Genomic DNA, 19,613 nt, shown 5'->3' with positions numbered 1-19,613 from the left:
ACTCTCTGTTGCGTTCCCTGTCAGGGCGGTCATTGGTGGTAGCCAGGCACCATCTAGTTCTTCTGGTCTCAGGCTGATGGAGTCTCTGGTTTATGCGGCCCTTTTTGTCTCTTGGGCTAATATTTTCCTTGTGTCTTTGGTGTTCTTCATTCTCCTTTCCTCCAGGTGGGTTGGGACCAATTGATGCATCTTAGGTGGCCACTCGCTAGCTTTTAAGACCCTAGACGCCACTCACCAAAGTGGGATGCAGAACATTTTCTTGATAAACTTTGTTATGCCAATTGACCTAGATGTCCCCTGAAACCATGGTCCCCAGACCTCTGCCCCTGCTACTCTGTCCCTCGAAATGTTTAGTTGTATTCAGGAAACATCTTAGCTTTTGGTTTAGTCCAGTTGTGCTGACTTCCCCTGTATTGTGTGTTGTCCTTCCCTTCACCTAAGATAATTCTTATCTACTATCTAGTTAGTGAATACCCCTCTCCCTCCCTCCCCACCCTCATAACCATCAAAGAACGTTTTCTTCTGCGTTTAAAACTTTTCTTGAGTTCTTATAATAGTGGTCTCATACAATATTTGTCCTTTTGTGACTGACTTATTTCACTCAGCATAATGCCTTCGATGAAGATTGTTTTTGATGATTAACTTCCCTTCCCCAGTTCCAGATATGGCATTCTACAGTGATACCATAATGAAATGCATTGAAATACCTTCAATTTACAAATTTACATGAAACACCAGTTGCTCAGAAAATGTCATATATGTTATTCCAGTAATCTCAATTGCTCTGTTTGGTAATTAGTATTTAAAAGCAAAGGAAATAGATATGTCAATAACTGAGATCTTGTAAGAATCAGATATCTTACCTACTCTTTTCCAAGCCAGGATATCGCCCATCTCTTCATACTTCAAAACGTCAATTCTTTATATACCCAGAAACATATCATCTGTTCAATCTTGATCCACTATTCAAAGGGCTCACAAAAAGAACTTGGCGGCAATTTATTTTACTAGACTACAATCCACAATTAAGTAATTACACATAATCTTCACCATAAAACACCATAAAATATAGCAGCCATGGTTTGTGCAAACCTGGACAGGGACAGAGTGATGACTCTGATAACAAGAGTAAATCAAACACTCCTTAGGTTGCCAAATACATATTTTATCCCTGCTTTACAGAAATCCATTTATCACTAATATATCATTGGCTTTTTCTCTTCTGTGTCTTTGTTTTTGCTATTTCCCCTATCCGGAACACCTTCCCTCCATTATTTTTACTATAGGAAGAAGGTATCCACTCATTCAGTACGTATTGAGCACCTACTATGTGCAAGGCATGTAGAATATACTGGTGAACAGATATCTCTGCCCTCTTAAAACAGCATGATGTATTCATTAAGAGTCTAGGCTATAGATCCACATTGCCTGGGTTACCTATGAACTGACTGTGTGATCTTGCACAAGTTACTTAACTTCTCTGTGCTCAGTTTCTCATTTGTAAAGTGAGGATACTAATGGTACGTATCTCCCAGAAATGCTGTGAATATTAAATGGGTTAACAGCAGCCATGTAAGTGCTCAATAATTAAGCTACTATCATAATTAACTCTGCCTACCCAGGTCCTATACGTTTCTTTCAAGATGGAGCTAATTTCCACCCCTTCTATGAAGCTTTCCCTTGACAGCCCAGCCCAGATTTTTTTTTTCCTCCCTTCCTTTGACAAACATTTATTCACTGGGTAGAAATGAGGATTTATCTTTCATGCCAACCCTGATCAATAAATAATGACTGCCTAGAGACAGGGCTAAGAAGCAAAGTGAAGCCAATTCCAGAATCTCTAGCGCAAAAAAAAAAAATAAAAAAATTATATGTAAAGACTTACTAGATAGTAGCATGTATAATTCTGGTGAAGATTTTTTTTTTTTTTAAGACATAAAATTTTTAGCCAAAAAAAAAAAAAGATTGATAAGTGATATGTGACATAAATGAGGAAAGGTAGAGTGACGGTGCTCAGCTGTGTATTTGCCTAACCAGAATTATTTTCTCTTCTGTTTCCCATAACCTTATGGTTATATTTGGGTAAGTTATTTAACCTCTCTGAGCCCTAGTTTCCTCATCTCTAAAAATACTTTTAACAGTAATAACTACTTTCCAGTACTGTTGGAAAGATCCAATAAGAGACTATATACGAAGTACTTGGTCAGAGGCCGGCACATAGTAAAAGCTCTCTTAATGTTTCATTATTGTTATTTATTACCATCAAGCGGGCACTGATTATGTAATGCCCTAGAGTGTGAGAATTTTAATGTATTGCCCACCCACCCCCCATTCCCGGTTAGTAATGTTCTTGTGGGCAGGAAATCCTCCTGCGCCTAACACCTGCTCTAGGGGAGTAGATCCTCAATGCATGTTTGTAGTGCAGGTGAAGGTAGGGTCTCTTCTATTACGTGCAGCTGAGGAAGGTGAATGCTAGAGTGATGATTGGAGAGCTGAAAGGCCCCTCTCTCCTGAGCCAGCATTGCCACTTTGCAGGTACATAGGGAACAGAATAAAAGGAGATAAAACTGAATATTAGATGGACTTTCCTCAAGGGGAAATCCATGTCTATACCGCTTTTCTAGGGACACTGCTCAGACCACACATCAGCTAGGCTAGGATGGCATCTCACTGATCTAGGTTTTATGCTAAGTGTGCTGAAATAAACCAGAAAGGGACAAAGTGACAAACCCTGGAGGTGTAAGCCAGGAAGCACTGGAGCATTTCAGAAAATGACACATTTAACAGTGCAATGTTGTTATAAGACCATTTGAGGCACCATAAGAAAGAAAAAGGATGGAGCTGCCCCCGAGGTACAATTTAGCAGAGCTACCAAAATACATAAGGGAGCTTCCTGGAATGGCCTCGTTACAAACACAAGGCCAAGAAGAAGCTGCAATGCCTGGACTATCCACCAGAGGACGATAAAGCACACATTTGACCATTTTTTCAAGAAAGGCTTTGTTTTTCTATCTTTGATAAAGAAAATGGCTTTCAGGCTGATGAAAGCTCAAGTGCGGGAAGTACGGAAAGTACTCCTCTCAGCTGTCATTAGTCATGCATGCCATGGTTGGATGGTTTTCGAGTGCTTTTCACACATTTCCAGAGAGCAACAATTACAGGACGTTTAAAGTAGTACTACTTCATTTTAAATTTGCTACTCAGAGTAGTCCCATTATCTGTGCAGGCAAAACAGTATGTTCATTTTACAGATGAAAACCTTTGACTCAGATTAGCTGAACCCAGGCCATACAATTACAAAGCGACCTGCAGGTCCCAAGTTCTCTGAATTCAAGCCCAAGGTCATCATTATTTTGCATAGCATTGATCCACAAAACACAAGTTCATTCTCCAATGGTGAGTCAATGACCTATACATCTTTTAAGGTTTTATTTTTAAAGAATGTGTGTGTGTGTGTTTGGGGTAGAGTAGGGAGTTTTCCTGGAAATAATTATTTGCTACAAATAACATAAGAGCTTTCAATTGAGTTTTTACTAAACTCTATCATTTTAATTTAAAATAAACATTTTATTTTGGAATAATTTTTGACTTACTGAAAAGTTGTAAATACAGTACCGTTTCCGTATACCTTTTACCCAGCTCCGCCAATGTTAACATGTTACATAACCATGGTACGTTGTCAAAACTAAGAAATTAACATTGGTACATTACCATTAACCAAACTCCAGGCTTTATTCAGAGTCCACCAGTTTTTCCACTAATGTCTCTTTCTGTTCCAGGATCCAACATGTAGAATCCCATTACATTTATCACATCATTTAGCATCTGTCCTTTGTATCTCCTTTGTGAAAGTCAGAGGTCCAGTGTTTTGAAGCCACCATGCCTTTCCTGATGCCTAGCTTTGCCTAGCACCTTGGAGGTACATGATGTTTGTTAGTGCCATTAGCCTTACAAAATCCCATTTTAACCATCAGTATAAAAATCTAGACTGTCAGTCTTAAGATTCAGGTATATGTTAAAAAAAAAAAGGGGGGGGGAGCATGTTCAAAAGGGAATAGCAAGACCTCCTGAAACTGCAAAGCTAGATTTCATATTCAGAGTAAATACAAAATATAATAGACATCAGCTGGAAAGGGAAAATAGTAAAATAGCCTATTAGACACTCAAATAGCATCAGCTTTCCTTTCAACCAGAGAAGCCCTGGTGGTGCAGTGGTTAAGCACTCGGCTGCTAACTGAAAGGTCAGCAGTTCGAACCCACCAGCCGCTCCATGGGAGAAAAATGTGACAGTCTTCGGTAAAGATTTACAGCCTATGAAACTGTGTGGAGCAGTTCTACTCTGTTCCACAGGGTCACTATGAGTTAGAATTGACTCGATGGCAATTGGTTTGGTTTTTGGTCTGGGTTCCCTTCAACCAAATCCAATAAACCAGAAACCCAAAAATCCATTGCCATTGAGTTGATTCCGACTCATAGCGACCCTATAGGACAGAGCAGAACTGTCCCCATAGGGTTTCCAAGGCTGTAAATCTTTATGGAAGCAGAGTGTCACATCTTTCTTCAGCGGAGCAGCTTGTGGGTTCAAACTGCCAACCTTCTGATTAGCAGCCAAGCACTTAACCACTGCCCCATCAGGCCTCCATAAACCAGAAAAGGAAAAATTAAAGAGGCAAAAAATGAGTTGGAAAAACTTGGAAGAAATGTAAATAAGATTTTAATCAGTCTATTGCATGTACCAGAGTCGGTGGCACACTGTTCAACATTCTCATCCTGGAGCTGGTGTCTATAAATAGCTGTTAATTGTGCAAATTCCCCAGCACCTCAATGCCATGATTCCAAACCAGCTGCTGAGTACAGCTGTTCTTTGTTTTTTAAAACAAAGACAATTTTTGAAAGTAGGAGCAAGGGAGAAATGAACTAAAAATTTTAAAAAGCAAATAAAACCAAACTTTCATTCTATGATGACCCATATTAATGTGTTAAAAATTATAGAAATATTTTCCTTGTATAATATACTTCCCACACAGAATGCATAAATACTGCCTAAGGTAGCCCTCAATGACTTTGGGTAAGTAATTCAATGGGAAGTATAGTGTCCCTAATATTACTTTAGTGGCTACAAGCAGTCTTGTGAGAAATATTTTCTAATAATCGGCACATCCAGAAATATCATACAAATCCATAAAGCAATCGATGTTTTTCAATTGGAAGTGTTTTGTCCTCATCTAATTATCATTCTCTTGAATGTATCACTGACTGCCTAGCACATTGTTATAAAAACTTGCATATGTAGAGGATTTACACACACATACACACAGTAGACAGACATAAATATTATAAGCTCTTTGAAGATAGTATTCATTTTGGTAACTCCCAGAACACCAAGTACTGTGTGTGTACTCAGTAAATACTTGTGCAAGGAAGGAAACAAAACAAGTTTTATTTTAGGTGGTAGGACGTTATCAGGGACTGATTACCCAATAAGCAAGGTAAGCACATGCGTATGGCATCAACAAAACAGGGACACCAGTTGTTCAGAGCAAGGATCCAAGAACTAGGGACTGAAAGAAGGGCTGTGTGGCCAGGAGTGGAGAGAACTCGGAGAGGGGTGGAAATGTGGAGAAGGGGGACTGGGGTGAGGCTGCAGAGAAGTAGGGTCCACTGAGTACAGGGCCTTGTAGTTTCTCTCAAAGAATTTCATCTTCTTCTGTGCATCTTGGACGTTCAAGGAAAGGTGGTATGCAATGGGGCGACATAACTAGGCCTTATTATCAGAAAAGTTTTTTTTCAGGCTTCCTCTATCAAGGAAGCACCTTCACAGCATCTGCCACATGATCGGTGCTGAATTTCTCCTGTTTGGACCTCGGCTCTGCCAATTACATCCTGGGTCAATTACTAGCCCCTCTAAGTGTCATTTTCTTCATCTGTAAAATGCTAATGATAATTTCTTTCTAATAAGTTTGGTGAAGGTTGATTGAGTTAATCATGTAAGGGACTTAGAGCCATGTCTGGCGCAAAGTAAACATTCAAATTTTAGCCGTCAATTATCATCATTATTCACCAAGATCATACAAAAATTATCATCATTATTCACCAAGATCATACAAAAAAAAATGCTGTTGGGTAATAGCGAGTTTTCCTCTGCATCCAGAAGAGCAGAAGAAAATAGATTTAATTTTCTTAGAGTCCCTGTCAGGTAACATATCTCACTGTAAAGGTGACAGCAGCTTAAGCCACAAAGGAAGAGAGTAGAAGCTCCAAATAGCTAAAAACCCAAGCAGTTTTACTGTCCATGAAGCTGAGAATTTAATGATGGAAATTAATATGACATCCCCCCTCTTGAATGGAAGCTCCAGAGATATAGAAATGTTCTTTTTTGCTCACTGTTGTATCCACAGTGCCTATAAGAGTGTCTGGGACTTGTGACTTCCTTGTTGAATAAGAATGAGTACCCTTCAGTGTTGTTATGGCCACTCTGATTTGGAGGCACTTTACTTGTCCACCATCACCCAAACTCAAGTCTTGTGTTTCTCCTCAGTTTCTGGTCATTTCAGGAGAGAGTAATGTATGAGTCCACCACTCGTCTTTCAGTTTGATGTATTGTGGTGACTTGTATGTTGCTATGATGCTGAAAGCTATCCCACAGGTATTTCAAATACAGGTAGTCCCTGACTTACGATGTATTTGAGTTACGACAAACTGCACTTAGGACTGTCCGTTGTTTTCTTTTTTGTACATCTTATCATTAGTTTATGTTGCAGTGTGTAATCTGCTGATGTTATCATTCTCAGACGTTCACTCGAAGATGTTCAGTTTTATGATTTATGGTTCAAAACACTGCTGGACTGATAATAAAAGGTGATAATAATGAAAACTGAAAAAAATGAGGTATTTGACTTATGTCAGAACTGACTTACGATGGAGTTGTTGGAACAGAACGGGACAACCTGTACCAACAGGGTGACCCATGGTGGACAGGCTTCAGCAGACCTGCCAGACTAAGACAGATTAGGAAGAATAGCCTCGTGATCTACTTTCAAAAACTAGCTAATAATAACCCTATGAATCACAACAGAATGTTTTCTAATACAGTGCTAGAAGATAAGCCCCCTAAGTTGGGGGAAAAAAAAAAAAACACGTTGCCTTTGAGTCAATTCCAACTCATAGCGACCCTATAGGACAGAGTAGAACTGCCCCATGTGGTTTCCAAGGAGTATCTGGTGGATTTGAACTGCTGACCTTTTGCTTAGCAACCAAACTCTTCACCACTACCCCACCAGGGTTTATACACAGTGGCTGCAACAATGGACTTGAGCATGACAATGACTATGAAGATGGCACAAGACCCAGCAACATTTCACTCTGTTGTACATGGGGTCACCATAGTCAGAGCCAACTTGATGGCAACTAACAACAACATTTGAGATTCTTAATTGATATCTGGGGTCAATGTATCTAACAGCTCAGAGTGTCCCCATGAAAGCAGCAGGGCACTCACACCACTCCCATCAGGCAGTATTGGGCTCGACCTCCTTGAATTCGAGTCTTAATGCAGCCAGTGCTTGAATGACAGGACATTCTCTCATTGCCCACCTCATGCTCAAGGTTCTCTGCTAAAAACCCCTCAAAAACTTACCAATGTCCTTAGGATAAAGCTCTAAATGATCAGGCTTACAATTCCCTGCATGAGCTGACCCTGACTCTCCTCCAGCCACATCTCACACTCCTCTGCTCGCACCCCGCATCCAGCCTATCTGAACTGTCCAGGGCTCCCCAAGGGCAGGGCTCTTCCTGCCCCTGGACTTTGTCCACACTGTCTCCTCTACCTGTATACCCTTCCGACCTCTACACTTATTCATACTTTAATTCTCAGATTAATATCTCTTCTTCCAAGAGGTGCGTCCGATGTTTAAGAATTCCCACAAAGCCCTGTAGGAGGATATTTATTCAATATCTACGTTCCCTGTAAATTCCTTAAGGGGACACCAGGTTGGACTTGTACTCTACTTTACCTTCAGTACTTGGCATATAGAGGTCCCAAAGAAATATTTGTCCAATGATATTATTATTCTCTTTTCACTACACTGAAACTCTCTTCTACACACATACCCACGCACAAAAGAAAAAAACCAAACCCGTTGCTGTTGAGTTGATTCCAACTCATAGTGACACTATAGGACAGCATAGAACTGCCCCACAGGGTTTCCAAGGTTATAAATCTTTTTTTTTAAATTGTACTTTAGATAAAGTTTTACAGAACAAACTAGCTTCTCATTAAACAGCTCCTACACATATTGTTTTATGACATTGGTTAACAACCCCACGACCTGTCAACATTCTCCCTTCTCTACCTGGCGTTCCCTAGTACCAGCTTTCCTGTCCCCTCCTGCCTTCTAGTCCTTGTCCCTGGGCGTTTGTGCCCCTTTAGTCTCGTTTTGTTTTATGGGCCTGTCTAATCTTTGGATGAAGGGTGAACCTTAAGAGCGACTTCATTACTAAGCTAAAAGGGTGTCTGGGGGCCATACTCTCAGGGTTTCTCCAGTCTCTGTCAGGCCAGTAAGTGTGGTCTTTTTTTTTTTTTTGTGAGTCAGAGTTTTGTTCTACATTTTCCTCCAGCTCTGTCCGGGACCCTCTATTGTGATCCCTGTCAGAGCAGTCAGTGGTGGTAGCCGGGCAACATCTAGTTGTACTGGACTCAGTCTGGTGGAAGCCATGGTAGTTGGGGTCCATTAGTCCTTCGGACTAATCTTTCGCTTGTATTTTTAGTTTTCTTCATTCTTCCTTGCTCCCGAAGGGGTGAGACCAGTGGAGTATCTTAGATGGCCGCTCACTGTCCTTTAAGACCCCAGATGCTACTCACCAAAGTAGAATGTAGAACATTTTCTTTATAAACTATGTTATGCCAATTAAGCTAGATTTTTTCCAAGACCATGGTCCCCACAGCCTTCAGCACAGCAATTCAGTCCCTCAGGGAGTTTGGATGTGTCTATGGAGTTTCCATGACCTTGCCAAAGCTATAAATCTTTACAGAAGCAGACTGCCACATCTTTCTCCTGAGGAGAGGCTGGTGGGTTTGAACCACCGACCTTTTGGTTAGCAGCAGAGCGCTTAACCGTTGTGCAACCAGGGCTCCTTTACCCACACACACATACTCACAAACCCTTTGCATCTCAAAATTCCTAAGGAATGTCACAAATACTCCCTCACCACTTGCCATTGGTAACTTCAGTTTCTGCAGAGCTGATATTCTTTCTGTGGAATAGCTCATGATTTTCCCAACACTTAGGATTCTCCCTGTTTGGTTCCTGGAATTCATTGATCATGCCTGGTTCTTCTCAAATTTTAATGTATATATGAATCACCTGGCAGTCTTCGTTAAATTAGCATATTACCTTCCTAGGCCTGCCTTAACAAAATACCACAAACTGGGTGGCTTATAAGAACAGAAATTTATTGTCTCATAGTTCTGGAGGCTGGGAGTCCAAATTCAGGATGTGGCAGGGCCATGTTGTCTCTGAAGACTCTAGGGTAAGATCATTTCTTGTCTCTCTCAGCTTCTGATAGCCCCAGACACGCCTTGGAGCATAACTGCATCTTTACACGGCTGTCTTTCCTCTGTCTCTTGGCGTCTCTTCTCCTCTTTTATAAAGACATCACTATGATTGGATTTACCATGGACTGCCAGAAGAACAAACAAATCTGTCTTGGAAGAAGTGCAGCCAGAATGCTCCCCAGAAGCAAGGATAGCGAGACTTCGTCTCATATACTTTGTATATGTTACCAGGAGGGACCAGTCCCTGCAGAGGGACACCATGCTTAGCAGAGGGTCAGTGAAAAAGACGAAGACCCACAACGAGATGTACTGACACAGCGGCTGCAACAGGGGCTCAAGAATAGCAACAACTGTGAGGATGGTGCAGGACCGGGCAGTGTTCCGTTCTGTTGTACATGTGGTCTCTATGAGTGAGAACCAACTCTACAGCACCGAACAACTAACAATAGCATGATTGGATTGACTCCTTGGGTGGTGCAAATGATTAATGTGCTAGGCTGCTAACCCAAAGGTTGGAGATTCCAGTTTACCCAGAGGTGCCTCAGAAGAAAGGCCGGACAATCTACTTCTGAAAAATCAACCACTGAAAACCCTATGGAGCACAGTTCTACTCTGGCATACATAAAGTTGCCATGAGTTGGAATTGACTCTACGGCTACTGGTGTTATGATTGGATTAGGATCCACCCTACTCCAGTACGACCTCATGTTACCTGATAACATCATCAAAGACCCTATTTCCAAACAAAGCATGTTCACAAGTACCAAAGGTTAGAATTTCAATGTGTCTTTTCTGGGGGACACAATTCAATCCATAACAAATACAAAACACAGTTGAAGTGGTCTAGGGTAACGCTTGAGAGTCTGCATTTCTAACAGGTTCCCAGGTGCTGCTGCTGCTGTTCTCCCTGAGCCATACTTCTAGGCAAAGTCCTAGTCCATACAGAAGATTCGCCTGCACTCACTCACTTCCCACTTCCATCCCCTACAGGGCATGCATTCCTAGGAAGCAGCATAGAAGAGTGGAGACCCCACACTAATTAATTAGAGGGGTGTGGTAGGATTTAATAAGACACCCACAGCTACTTCATCCACTTCCAGGAGCTTAATGTGGGCTGATAACTGTGATTTTAGATTACCACTGGTTGTAGAAACAGAGTGATAGGAGACTTGACCGACAAGAAATAAGGGGGTGAGGAGGAAGGAGGGAAGAGAGGAAGAAAGAGAGAAGCAGCAGCTGGACTTGACTCCAGAGGTACTCTATCCTCAGTGTGCATCACCATACTGACGGCAACTCTATAATTAATTAATTGCAAAGGGAGTTTATCCCCAAGTGAAAAATACACTCTGCTTCTTTCCATCAGAACACAGGAGATCCGTGGAGGGTAGCTGATTTCCCTTTACCCCGTTAAAGTCTTCAGATTAACTCAAGCATCCTCTGAATCCCTGCTTGCAACTTCTTCTGAGCCACAGAGACCAGAGTGTAGACATTAGCTGTGAACATGCAAAGAATGTATAAAAAAATGGCTTGAACATAACCAGTATTATAACCAAAGCTGAGGATGTCTGCTTTTTAAGAGGCTTCCAAGAGCCCAGCAGCTCTCACTGTCTCTCCTCGTACTAAGCCTCGTGACAAACTGGCCTCCCCCCTCAGTAGGAAACATGCCTGTCACTCCGAATGTCAATATTGTAAGACTGTCACAGTTGGATTCTGGAAAACTGCTCCCCTGGGGTATTTGAGTAATGGATTACCAAATAGAAGCTGGGGAAACAGGCAGTGCTGGTTACCTGAGCCTTGAAAGCTCGGCCCTCAGGAAGGACAGGGAAACAATCCAAGCTTTTAAGACCCTTGGCCTTTATAAACATGAGGATACAAGTAAACACAATAAGGTCACTAAAAAAGGTGCTTTTTGATTTTTGCCTACACAAATTCCCTCATGATTAAGGCCAGCGAGCACGGCCAGGTTCTAACATCAGGGACTTTGAGCTTAGGGACAGGGCTGGTGCTTTTTGTTGGTTGGTGGGTGGTTGTCTAGCTTCTCTGGCTATCTCAGGCCTTGTTTTCATGCAGTTTCTGTTGCCTTGTGACTGTAGCCTTCATAACATCAGGTCAGCATATTACTCTTGAAAAATATTGAAAAGATACACTCCATCTCTGGTACCTTACCGGTTAATTTTCACCCCACCTCCCAATTTGGCTGTCTTTTTTCCAGTCATGGCAAGATCACCCATACCTCTACATTGAAGACCTTCTCTAAGCTTGGGGTTCCTCTGATTGGTCCTTCTCTGAGTAAGGAAAGGTTTGCTCATTCATAGACCTAGTACTGTTGTTGTTGTTATATGTGACGAGTTGATTCCGACTCATAGTGACCCTATAGGACAGAGTAGAGCTGCCCCATAGGGTTTCCAAGGAGTGGCTGGTGGATTCAAACTGCCGACCTTTTGATTAGCAGCCAAGCTCTTAACCACTGTGCCACCAGGGCTCCAGACCCCAGAGAGATCAGGTGACACTTTTCTGCAAACATTTGGGGCTAACAGTGTCATTCTGCAGGAAATAAACTCTGTGAGCCATCTGAAAAGTAAGCCTTATCACAACACATAAAGAGACAGGAGTCCCATCGTGGTTGGCAGAGAATGACGAATGCAGACCAGCATCAGGGAATGATACCAGCTTCTCTCAAGACCACGCAAGGGGACAAGCAGAGAGGGAAACTCAGAACAACGGGATAAAACTCACTTTCACCAAAAGAGTGCTCCAGCCTTAAACATGGATGTGTAAATATTTTTCAGACCAACTGATGGCTCTGCTTTTCCGAGAACATCAGCTTCAGACTTGAACATTGTTATAAAATAGTACCTCTTCTCCTTTCTACTTCTTGAACTATGGCTGACTACAACCTATACATGTAAGTGAAGCTAAAAAGGTGTCTAAACAATCAGCCCAGGAGACTGATTCATTTAAGGCATCAAGACTTCACTGAAAATGAAATTAGAAGGAATCTGAGGACTAGGATGAAGGGCACTGAAGGTTAAATGAGTACAAAAACTTTTCTTAATAATAGTGCTGGGCAATCTATGGGCATTGTTTGGGGGAAGAAATGATTAGTTCTGATTGTCTGATTAGATGGGATTTGTTTCTCATTTGTCAATGTGGAATCTATAGTTTTCTGTGCCTTTCTAGGGCCCTTTCTTTACCACAGGACCCAAGTCCATCCATCAGGAGGCCCACAGGAGAGCCAGGAAGACATCACTGCTCAGCCCATTTGATAGTTTAATTGGTTCACTTCCTCAAGAAATTCTTTTTCTACCCCTTTATAAGTTTCTAAGAGAAATCAACAGAATGTGGCCAAACTTTCTAATCTGGTGTTTTATGAGAAGAAAGCACCCAGCTCTCTACCAGAGAAAAGGCATTTCTGAATTGGGTTGTTACTCCTAACACACTGCCTTTATAGGAGCACAGTTAGAACCTGTATTTGAGGAAGCTCGGTCCACCTGTTTCCTGGGTTTGGTTCTGCTGTGCTGTCTGCTATTGCCTGCATAGTTTACTGCTTTGGATGAAGGTGTCAAAGATTGCTGTTAATTACTAGTTGCCAGTACTGTAATTACTAGTAAATGTCCCTGGGTGGTGCAAACAGTTTGTGTATGACTAGTAGCCAAAACATTGGTGGGTTCGAATCCACCCAGCGGTGCTGTGGAAGAGAAGCCTGGCGATCTACTGCCATAAGATTAAACCCCAAAAAACCAAACTTATTGTCGTCAAGTCGATTCTGACTTAGAGCGAGCAAACCTATAGGACGGAGTATTACTGCCCCTATAAGGTTTGCAAGGCTGTAAATCTTTATGTAAGCAGACTGCCACATTTTTCTCCAGTGGAGAGTCTGATGGGTTCGAACTGCCGACCTGTCAGTTAGCAGCTGACTGCTTGATCACCAGGGCTCTTTTTCATAAGATTATAGCCATTAAAAACTCCATGGAGCACACGCAGTTCTTCTCTGGAACACACAGCACCGCCATGAGTCGGAATCAACTTGACAGCAACAGGTTTGGGTATTTTTTTTTAAGCAATTACTAGCAATGATTGCATTTGTATTTCCACATTTTACCTCCAGTTAGTGGATTGGATTATCTGCCTTGGAGAACGGGACACAGGTACTTTTGACTCCTTCTCTCCCTCACTCTGTACAGCTGAGTCATCAGCAAGTTCTTTATTTCTAAACCCAAATATTCCTAATCGGTTCACTTCTTTCTGTCTCCATCACCCTTATCCTAGTCTAAGTTGAGCCCCTTAGTGTCTTCTGTTTCTCTACTTGCTGCACCTCTCTTATCCTATCTGGACACTGTAATTAGAACGATCATTTAAAAAGAAAGATCAGATCACATCAAACTCTTGTTTAAACCTTTCAGAGGCTCCTTGTCTTAAGGATGAAATTCCTGACTGCTTTACCAGACTCTTGCCCATCTCTCCTGCCTTATCCCATGCCTGTCTCTCCATTGATCTCTACCCTCCAGTTGTACTTTTCTGTTTTCCCAACACACCCTGCCCTTTTTTGGTTTTGGGTTTTGGTACGTATTATTCCCTTTTCTTGAACGTTCCCCTCTTATTCTAGCCCTTGTTCATGGCTAAGGAGCCCTGGTGGTGCAGTGGTTAAGCACTTGGCTGTTAATTGAAAGGTTGGCGGTTTGACCCCACCAACTGCAGCACAAGAGAAAGATGTGGCAGTCTCCTTCCATAAAGATTACAGCCTTGGAAACCGATGCAGCAGTTCTAACTCTGTCTTATAAGAGTCACTCTGAGTCGGAATCGACCTGATGGCAACGGGTTTGGACTTTCTTTTTCCTCATGGCCAACTCCTCACTTTACACCCAGGTAGACCTGCCCTGACCCTTATGCTCCCCTTATAGTGACATCCTCATACTCACAACTACTTGTTTAATGTCTTTCTTCTCTGCTAGACTGTGAGCTCTGCAAAGCAATGAGCTTTGTCTTATTTAGTTATGTATCCCCTGAACCTAGCACAGCACCCAGCACAGAGTAGGTGCTCAATAAATATTTGTTATATGGAACTGAACTGTAAAAAGGGAAAGACAGGATGTGTAACACCCACTGCCCACACTTTCACTGAGTATGGATTTTACACAGCCATTTTACTAGTACCCTGGGGCTCACTTACAATGTTAAATGCTAATGAAAGTGCTTCAATAAATCCATTTATAATAGAAAAGTCACCAACTCCAAAACAGACTGGGAGAAAGGCCCACAATGCACAAAAGCTTTAAATCAAGCCATAGAGAGAAGAGACAGGAATGGATAAGAAGAGAAACTCAAGGAGGCAGAAAAGAAAGGAACCCACAAATTAAGGTCTTTGAGCAGGAGGGGTAGCAAGTCTGAAATTTAAAAAGGCTGATAGTGTGAGAAGGGTGAGTTTGGGGAGATTTCTGAGATGTTGCAGCTAAGATGATGGTTATTACTCAGAAAGTATAGGTGCTTCCCAAAGTGTGATTAAGCCTGGATGAAATACCGTATTCTATAGAACCCATCAGAAAGATCCTGCAAGTTCAGAGATTTCCAGGGAGAGAAGGATAGGGCTCTGAGCTTAAATAAGAAGGAATTAGGGTAAAGAAGATCCGCTTCTCCAGGAACAAAGTAAAAGAAACTCTTACACTGAGCATTGTAAATACCACCAGCGTGCATGATAGAGGAGCTGAAAAATCTGGATTAAATCCTTGCTCTTCTCTCTTACTACGTACCAGTTACCTGGCCTCAGCAAATCACTAATGCTCATTGCCTCTCAGTTTCCTTGGTGAGAAAATAGGGAGAACAAAGTAAATAACAATAATTGAATAACTTATTTACATATATTACTTCATTTCATTCTAATAAGAAGTAGATTTATTATCCCCACTTCACAGATGAGAAAACTGAGGTTTAGGGAGATTAAGAAGCTTACCTACATTCACATAAAGATTTAAGCTCAAGTTTGTTGGTCTCCGGTGTTTACACACAACACTGGCCAGTGAGGCAATGTGGTGGAGTGTGGAGCACTGGACTCTCAACCCCTAGTACTGACTGCCATTCATGAGTTTTGGGGTCTTATCAACTCACATAATGTCTCTGGTACTCAGCTTTCCTCTTCTCTAAAATGAGGCTGCTCACACCTGTGCTGACCACCTACCTGCTCCTCACAAAAGGGGACTTTAACATCTTGATCACAACCAAGGCCTGACCTTTGCCTGCCTTTCTGTGTACGTCAAGGTTTGGTTTTCACAACTCTGCCTCAGTTGTCTTTTCATCGTAGTATTAACAACAGTCATGCAACACGTGACTTAAAAAATGTGTTCAAAAGGCACCACTCTTGGAGAAGGCACTCCCCTACTTCTCTTCCTAAGTGACTGAATACAAAGAAGGTATGAGAGTCAAATGAGACAGTGGGTGTGCAAGCATTCTGTACAAGTAAAAGTGAGCACACCTCGGTAGTCAGCATCTCTCCGATAGACAGTCCCATTTCATTCACATTTCCCACTTTCCCTCAGTGAATAGGGCTTCCTCACTTCTCTTTCAGATAAAGGTCATTCAGTACAACTGCTTGGGGTATTATGAATTTCCAGCGTACTCAGGGACTCTCACTTTGACACATCAAGACAGCTACAGTGGGCTTATAAAGTCTACTAACGATGCTATCTTCCTAAGGTGAACAAAGCAGTGAAGGTTTTGTCCCTAGAGTAGTTCCATTGAAAGAACTTGTCCTACTAAAGGTGAGCACGTGGAGTTACATGTTCCAGGCAAAGGTCATGCCTTTGTGAAATTTGTTAAGGTCTGTGTGTGTTCCCACTTAGAGCAGCCTAACATGATATGAATGAGGCTCCTGAGAATCCTGGTGGCACAGAGTCAATGCCGCCAACCTACATCATATCTCTGACCTGATTAGAAACCAACCTTCATAAACGTGGGCAAACATCTGCTTATGGCTTAAAGAACATTAGCAGCCTTTTAATCTAATGAGCCTCCACATCCTTTCATTTTCTCTAGCATGCTATAGCCTATGGGTTGAGCTATCAGAATCAGAGCCTGTCAATACTAGTCTATTTCCAGAATGCATTTAATCCCCCTTCATAAATCAATATCCCAGTTTAAGTGGGAATAAACTAACATTTTTGAGCTCTTACTATGTATGGTAAATAAATTAGTCCTCTTAATCTTGCTTAATCCTTACAAAACCATGAGGTAGTTACAGTAATCCTTACTTTGCCGGTGAGGGACCAAAGTCAAAACAGGTTAAGGAAATCTAGAAACTATGATTTGAATTCAGTTCTGGCTGACTCAATAACTCCTGGTATTTTCACTCCAACAAGCACACTTTTGGAGAATACTTTTTAAACTAAACAAAATTTGATTAACTGCTGAGATCCAAAAAGGGATTACTAAGTGCCCTTGTCACTGTGAATAAAATTAAACATCTAGAATAAAGATGGAAACATCGATCCTTTCAGCATATAGGATGAAACAAATAAACTGTGCCTGGCACTGTGCCTAGTATAGTCTGGAGCAAGGAAGAAACTACTGAGGGTCCCTGAAAAATAGTTGTAATGGAAATAAGACTATCTCGTAATGAAATAACTATAAATCTACACATAAGAACTAATGCAGAAATGGACAAAGCAGATAAAAGAAACAGAATAATTCCCAGTCCAAAAAGCCCTATAATAATTTGATGGATGAGTATTCATGTATCTAAAGAAAAGATGTGACAATCAGAAATGGAGTTGTTCAGTGTTATGGATTGAATTGTGTCCCCCAAAAATATGTGTATCAATTTGGCTAGGCCACGATTCCCAGTATTGTGTGATTGTCCACCATTTTGTCATCTGATGTGATTTTCCTATGTGTTGTAAATCCTATCTCTATGATGTTAAAGAGATGGGATTAGCAGCAGTTATATTAATGAGGCAGGACTCAATCTACAAGATTAGATTGTGTTTTAAGCCAATCTCTGTTGAGATATAAAAGAGAGAAGCGAGTAGAGAGCCTTGGGGACCTCATACCACCAAGAAAGCAGCACCAGGAGTACGGCGCTACATTTGGACCCAGAGTTCCTGCCCAGAGAAGCTCCTAGGCCAGGAGAAGATTGATGAGAAGGACCTTCCTCCAGAGCTGATAGAGAGAGAAAGACCTCCCCTGGTGCTGATACCCTGAATTTGGACTTGTAGCCTACTAGACTGTGAGAGAATAAATTTCTTTTTGTTATGAAATCCACTTGTGGTATTTCTGTTATAGCAGCACTAGAAAAATTACGACAGTCAGTAATGGGGAGAAAATAGACAGCAAGACAGGCTTTGGTGGTTTTTCTCTCTCTGCAGGAGACAGTATCTTGGAGAGTAGACTTTTAGTATTCTGGTGCCACTGATAAGGCTTTGTATAAAGAGTGGAAGACAGCAACAAGCTGAGCAATACTGTCCCAAATTACCTAAACTCCTTTTTTTCTGATTTCAAGCTCATCATGCAATTTTCTGATTCCAATTTAATTTCTCTACAGAGAGAAAAAGTGTAAGTGATAGGAGAGCTCAGGTCTGTCTGACATTTTGTTTCTCATTGTATGTTAGTAAATTGGCATTATATTTTTGTACTTCAGTCTCTGGGAGTTTGACTAATGTGAGTCCATCCCTGGGAGGTGAAGCCACTCTTGGTATGCTAGCCAAGATTGCTGAGCAGAATCAGGGCGCCTACTATGCAAGGTTGCTGCCAGCTAGGCATAAGCCATGAGTACATAAGGCACCTGTGGGACCTTCTGTGTCTGCCAGCTGGCCTATCCTAGTTGATGCTTCAATATTTCTGTGTATACTTTCCATTCAAACCACAGGACTCTGTATGGTCATACCAGCATACAAGAATATAATCTGTCCTAGAAAAGATTTACCTCAGCGTGGTGTCATGGAAAATATGTGGGAGTTGAAATTAAGAGACTTGAGTTTTTTTAAATAATAGTTTTGCCACTAATTAATTGTGTGACTTAAAAAGTCACAACCTCCTCAAGCCTAAAAACTCACACCCATAAAACAGGAAAAAAATGGTGCCAAATAAAGCATTTCAAGATTTGTTCCTCCCAAGGAAGCTGCCACATAAATATATATGGACAACTGAAATTCTTTTATTTCTCCAACGAAAATCCACAAAATTGGACATAAGATCCCGCCAGTCTGGGGTTTTCCATCTACCAGCTGAATGACTATGGGCAAGATGAGAAACTTCTGGGGTGTCTCTTATTTCCTCTACACAGCAAAATTTTATCAGAATATCTAGAGGGTATTCCCAAGTCTGAGATTTTTATACTAAAGGAACCAAGATTTCTTTGTACAGAATATAATGTTCTTCTAACTCTAATAACTGCAATAGTTTTCTCTTTGCTTTGCCTGAATGCAGTGAAGTTCTCTCCAATGTATCTCCTATATGGTTCTCAGAGCAATCTTAACAAAACTTAAATCTGACCATATTAAGCCCTTGCTTAGAAATCTTACATTGAAAGATCTTTCCATTGCCTTTGGAAAAAAGATCGACATTTCTTTCAGGGCATACAAAAGACTTCACAAACTTGCTCTTGCTTGCTTTCTCACCTTTGTTTCCTTCCTGTCTTCCACACACTTACATTGGAAGCCAGAGAAGAGGGCTGAAAAAGCCAAACAGCATTGCAAAGAAGTAATATTTTAAGTGTCTTGGAACACTTTCCTTGAACTCTACATAAACTTAGGTTGTCCCTTGTCTTAGTTACCTCGTGCTGCTATAACAGAAATACCACAAGTTGAGTGGCTTTAACAAACAGAAACTTATTTTCTCACAGTTTAGGAGGCTAGAAGTCCAAATTCAGGATGCTGGCTCTAGGGCAAGGCTCTCTCTGTCCACTCTGGGGGAAGGTTCTTCTGGCTTTTCAGCTTCTATTCCTAGCTTCCTTGGAGATCATGTGACGCGTATCTTCCCCTCCATTTGTGCTTGCTTGCTTACTTGCTTAATCTGTTATTTTCTATCTCAAAAGAGACTGATGTAAGACACACCCTAGGCTAATACTGCCTCG

General features: G+C 41.5%; 1 protein-coding gene across 1 annotated transcript in view; it reads right to left on the bottom strand.

The window, feature by feature from the left end:
• Positions 1 to 19,613, bottom strand: part of NRXN3 (neurexin 3) — a 1,723,724-nt gene that overhangs the window by 1,149,136 nt on the left and 554,975 nt on the right. The gene's annotated exons all lie outside the window — the stretch shown is intronic.

This window comes from Trichechus manatus, unplaced genomic scaffold, assembly GCF_000243295.1.
Source record: "Trichechus manatus latirostris isolate Lorelei unplaced genomic scaffold, TriManLat1.0 scaffold00010, whole genome shotgun sequence".
Lineage (NCBI taxonomy): Eukaryota > Metazoa > Chordata > Mammalia > Sirenia > Trichechidae > Trichechus > Trichechus manatus.
This window is presented reverse-complemented; position numbering and strand designations above follow the sequence as displayed.